This window comes from Buceros rhinoceros, unplaced genomic scaffold (genome assembly GCF_000710305.1).
Source record: "Buceros rhinoceros silvestris isolate BGI_N320 unplaced genomic scaffold, ASM71030v1 scaffold21841, whole genome shotgun sequence".
Lineage (NCBI taxonomy): Eukaryota > Metazoa > Chordata > Aves > Bucerotiformes > Bucerotidae > Buceros > Buceros rhinoceros.
Window position 1 is genome coordinate 1 of NW_010392794.1, and position 5866 is coordinate 5866.

Sequence of the window (5866 nt, forward strand, 5' to 3'; positions counted from 1 at the left end):
TTCCTTAAACTTCTCTCCCGTATCTTCCACGGGCGCCGCTGGATTAACGAACATGCTCATGCCATTCGTGCAGAGCTGGTTTCCTCCTGAACCCTCATGATGCTCCGGTGACCAGCCACAGTCGATGGGGTCATCCCTGGTGTTTGCCAGCCATGCTGTCCTGCGTCAACCAGGACCAACGTGTCCCAGCTGAAGGAGAAAGCACAAAACCACCTCCCCATCCCACAGTGTCTCCTGCCTGAGCCCCACACCCAGGGCGTGGTGCTGGTTGTGGGTATTCCCAGTGCCCCCCAGACCCCAAGGCTTTGCATTCCTGTCCCATCCCTTTGGGGCTTCCCCACCACTACAGGTTTTTGAGCAACCTCCTACCCAGGGAGGCTGCTGGTGATCGTGAATATCAGGCAGGGATCGTGTGGTACCTTTTTTATTGCTTTTTTATGGCATTACAATCATTTACATAAGAATGAGGGGGGAAAACCACCAAAAAAAACGGTTTTAGATATTTACAATGCAGAAACATCAGAGTTACGAGGGCTGATGCATTAACCCACTCTGACAGGTGACGGCTGAAGGAGCAGAACCTGCACCCATGAGCTTGAGAGGAAAACAGTCGTCCATGGAGTGAAGTGACCACAAAGCAAATCCTCGTCAGAAACCACGTGTCCTCCCTGACCTTCCAAAAATCTGCAGATGGGGATATAACTACTGCAGACCCGATAACTACCTGCGACAGTTTTATCCAGTGAAACTCAGTGTTTCTCCCATCCCCTCCTCGCTATTAGAACAGCCTCATTTTGTTGGTTTATATATTGGGAATAACCTTTGAGGCGCGCATGGCCAAGGACAGCAGCACTGTTTCCTCACCCTCTGGCCACTCACTGTTGGTAGCAGGTTGTTGTTGGGGGGTGTTTTTGAGTTGTGCAGGTTGATCACACAAAGAGATAGGTAAAAGTTTTCCATAAAATAATAAAAAAAAAAAGAGGGCTGGGCTTCCATTTTTTTAACAGAAAAGAAACCAGCATTTATTAGACAGAAACACCCTCATACGCATCGAGGTGCATTTTTGGTCCCCCCAAACCCGTGAGAAATTTGCCATTGACTCCAAATGAGCTGGAGGTGGTGTCCTGACCACAGACCTTTAATTTCCCCTGAAGATTTGCCACTCTTGGTTCATTATTACTCTACAGCCTGAGTCAACTAATTGTGTGGCTCATTCCAGCCCTATTGACAAATGATTTTTCACTTTCTACCCATTAAAAAAAAAAAAAGAAAAGGAGCTCATGGAGGAAGGGGTTCGTACATCAGCTGTGGCTCTGCTGTTGTATTGAGGGGAGAAAACATCAAATCTGCCCCCACACCCCCACCCACCTCACCCCCAGCCTTCAATCTGCATTTGCAAAGCACCCCGAAGAGACGCCCATGGAGTTACGGACAAAACAAGAGGCCCAGGGTTATTTTTGCCTCATGGAGGTAATACGTGGAGCAGGGCATGGTCTTCCCATCTTCCCCACCACCAGTGCAAGGGCAGGCGTTGCCTGCACCGGAGAAGCAGAGAGAGCCCGAAAGCCGATCAAGCCATTGCCCACAGGTTGCTGGTGCCGCTGTCCATCGCCCACGGGGGAGTTCAGGGATCCTACAGGAGAGGGAAGCAAGATCTGTGGGGGAGTTCATCTGCCATCCCGCCCCGCCAGCCCCGTTTCGCCACCACCTGCCTCGGTTTTGCACTAAGCTTGTGCCCTACAAGCTTGTGTAATTCTAACGGCGTTATCAGAGCTGATTAAATACTCTTTGGGTCCCCCTGCAGTCCCAGAGTGGGTCCTCAGCTGGGACCTGGCTCCATCCCATCGTCCCCAATGGACTGGGCTTGCTGGGACAAGGGGTAAAGCAGACCTGAGGAGCCATGCACCAACTTGGGGTGACACCAGCCCCGAGGAAGGATCTGTCCCCTCCTAAAGGCAATGCAAATGCTGTCGCAGAGCTTGGCCTGCTGAGCTGACCCTCACCTCATCATCTCCATGCCCCCAGAGCAGCGGCAGCCATCCCTCAGTACACACAGGATTTGGCAGAGCCCTTCTCCTTCTTGTTCATGGGCTCGGTGTCCGAATCCGGCAGGTTGGTGATGTATCTGTACTTGCTGGTGGGTGACCTCTGAGAAGACAGGAGCCAATCAGACCTTTCCAAAGGGGCAAGAGGGTAAAGCGAGGGCTGAGTCCCCTTAGTGCAAGGGCAATGCAACAAAAAGGATTGTCACAGCAGGCAGCAGAGTCCAGTCCTCAGGTTTCACAGCGTTTAGACTTGCATTTGCCTAGGGAGGAGATGAGGGACACAGTGGGACCTTTCCTCACCCTCATCCTCCCCTTCTCTGCAGGAAAATAGGGGCAGCAGGACCAGGAAGGGCGCGCAGTAGTTTTGCTGTCTTGCAAGAAAATTGCCCACAACACTGAACCCCAGGAAAACCAAAGTTTGGAGAGATCTAATTCCAACCCTGGATATGGGGTGGGTGTTTCAGGACCCCTCATCACCCCTGACCACCCCCTAACCATCGCCCCAGCACCCTTCCCATCCCTCTTTGCACCCTTGAGCCCATACAGGTACCTTGACAGGAGCAAACTCCTGCTGGATCAGCTTCTTGAACTCACTTCTACTGAACGGCTCCGATTTCTTCCCCTTCTTGGCATTACCGTGGTAACTCTCCATCATGTCAGTGATGGCTTTAATGAGCTTAGACATGTCTCTGGTCCTGGAGAGGAGCAAACTTTGAGGACACAGCAAGCTGGCAGGGGCAGTTCTGCCTGCAGGAAAACCCCCGCGTTCCCCTCCCATGTTCAGTTCCCTTTCAGCCTTTCCAAATTTCTTTGCCAGAGGGAAAAGAAACCTCCCTTTGCTGGATGCTGAAAGCTGGGCTGCCCACCACCCCCGCTGCTCCCGGGACTTTCACCTGAGTTCGCTTCATTTCTCCACTTCTCCTCTCCAGGCTTTAATTAGAAGGATGAAGCTGCCTGTAGCCATCTGAGTGAATCAGCTCTTGCAGTTAAGGAAAGTGCCGTGTCTACGCACCTGCTGGGCAGAGGGTGCCCAGGCAGCTAACCCTGTGCTTGTGTCTTTAGTCCCTGCCGCCCCGAGCCCTGCTGGGAAGGACCAGTTGCAAAATGACCCCGAAAACATAAAAGCTCATTTCAAGCACAAAAAGAAACGGCGGAGACTCACCCTGCTCACCTGCATCAACCAGCCGACGGGCACAGATCGGACTGGTGGGAGCAGCTCTCTGCAACCTCCTCGCAGGCTGCCAGGGAGTGGGTGGAGGGTGAGGATTTCTTCCGGTCAGTCCTGTTCTCTGGCTGCCTCTCCACATTGCTGCACTTCCCAGGGAGACTCCCTCATTATCCCGTCCCCGGGAGGATGTTTACCAGCACGACTGGGAAAGGTGTATGTAGGTCAGCGCTCTGCTCTGCTCTCCGCCAGCGTTGCTTGGGGATCTGAACAAAAGGGGTTTTTTCCTTCACAGCCAAGTTGATTAGTGACTTCATGAGGCTTTGCAATGTTAAAAGTTAGAAAATGTCATAGACAAAAAAAACCTCACTGAAAAAGTGGTTTAAGTCTTATTTTCAAGGCTGTCCCATACGTCTCCTGTGAGCTGCAGCTGGGCCCGGTCTGCATTCATGTTTATCCAGCTTGCAGCAAGGCAGCAGAGCTGTGGTTTCATCTGTGAGAACAGAGAAAGGGCACTGAGCTGCTTCTCAAACAGGGCAGCCAGCTCCCAAGCATGATGCAAGTGTGGGGACGCCCAGGGATGCCAGCCCCGGGGTGGCCATGGCCATGAGCTCCCTCCCGTGGGAAAGGCACTTACTACACATCTGGATGGGCCAGGGACAGCCACCGCCCGTCCCAGCAACTGAGCCTGGGTGCCAGGCTGCCTCCCAGCCCGACGGAGCTCACCAAGCTGTGCATGGGGCCAGGCTGCCCCAGGGCTCCCGGGGCAAGAACAAGGCATGAGGTCTGCGGGGATGCTCAGTGAGGGAGGGCAGGACACTGGGCTCTCAGCCAGTTCTCTGTGTGGTCTCCAAGAAGTCAATGACCCCGGATTTGCTCACCTGGAAAGGGGGTGTAACAAGCCCTCCCCACTCTGAAGGGTGTGCGAGCTTTCATTAAGGGCTCAGGCACCGTCCCAAGATTGTCAGATAAAGAACGAAGCCAGATGAGATCACGCTCTGCATCAATCTTCCCAGGCGGCGTTTGCAGGGCCGGGTTCACAGCAGCGTGTTTGGGAGAGGAGGGGTTGCCGGAGCCAACCTGTGCCGCCCCCGTCCCGCTGCTGACACCGACAGCGCGGCACAAGACATCTCTGCAATTAAGTGGGTTGTAAATGAGATGCAAACCGTAGTCTAGAGCTAAATTTTACCTTGGCACGATGAGGCAGGAGGCAGCAAGTCGCTGCAGGCCCTTTGCACCAAGGGCTGCCTGGCACACGGATGCTTTCGGTGGAAGCCAGATCAGCCCAGGAGCTCTCACAGCTAATGGTCCCCTGGAGCTGGAGCTTCTGGGAGAGCCTCAGCCCTGGGGCACGCGCTTCAGGGGCAGATTTGGGATGACCAGAGAACTGGGCACAGGCAGCAGCACAATTTACCCCGCAAGCCTTTGAGATTCAACCTTGCCAGGTTCCTCAGACACCAACATCCCCCTGAGGTCTGTCCCATGAGCTGGAGCCCATCAGCAGATCCCGGCCAAGCCCTTGATGGAGACGCAGGCAAAGGAGGGTTTTCTTATGGGTTGGAATCACAGCCATGGCCAAGTGCACAGGGTTTAAGACTTTGTGTTGGTGGGCACCGATCTCTGTATAAACCATTTTGGAAGAACATCAAGCTGCCATGGGGATGGTTGAAGCCCAGAGATGGGAAGGACCCCCTGACTGGGAATGCTGGAGGGTGGCCAGTCATGGTGGTGCAGAAGCCACTGCACCAGGCAGGAAATGCTTGTGGAGGAGGGCGGGAGGGCAACACACGGCAATGGCACCTACAACCACCATCCTCCTCCCTCCACCTCTGCCACCCCAATTAGCACACATCCGCCCAGGGAATGAGGGGAATTAGGGGGAAAATTGCTCTGAATCACCCTGAGCCAGTTCCTTCCGCTGGCTACTCCCTCCGAGCCAGCTGCCACCATGGTGCCATCCCGCGGCAGCACGTCCCCATGCACAGCAGCGTCAGGCTGGCTCTGCTCGGCTCTGGGTGTGGGTTTGCCTGTGACGGTGGGTTGGCCATGGGCCTCCCTGACACCCCAGGACCAACCAGTTTCACCCCACTGTGGCTCATCCCTACCAGCATGTCTAGGCTGATAACGAATGCGACGCGCACAGTGCATCAGAGTCCCCGATTGCCACAGAGCTGGATGTCGCACAACCCTTCCTGTGACAGCCACAGGGCTGCTGACCCCAGCTGGAGGAGGCTGGTGGGGTGCAGAGGGTCTGCAGGGAGTGGAGGGGACCGTGCTGGGCAGGATGGGAAAGCTGGGGCTAAGCTGGGTCCCAGCTGGGAGGCAGAGCTCAGCCCCAGCTGGATCACATCCCCTCATTGGTGATTCCTTTGTAAAGCTCAGTCCTGGAGAGTCTGACCTCTTTTCTCCAGCCTGGGGGCTTTGGGAGGGGGTCGGCAGTGTCAGGAGCTGCCAAGGCCACCCCTATTTTGATGGGTTAGCAGTTAGGGGAGCCGTGGTCCTTAGGCAGGCTGGGAGCCTTGGCAGGGTGCAAACACAAGCTGATGGAATTGCACCTCACTGGGGCAAAGCTCAGGGTGAGGGATGTGTGGTACAACCCCCAAAACACGGTAAGAAGGAGCATTTAGCATTTATCTGCATCCTCCATTTTCCCGCT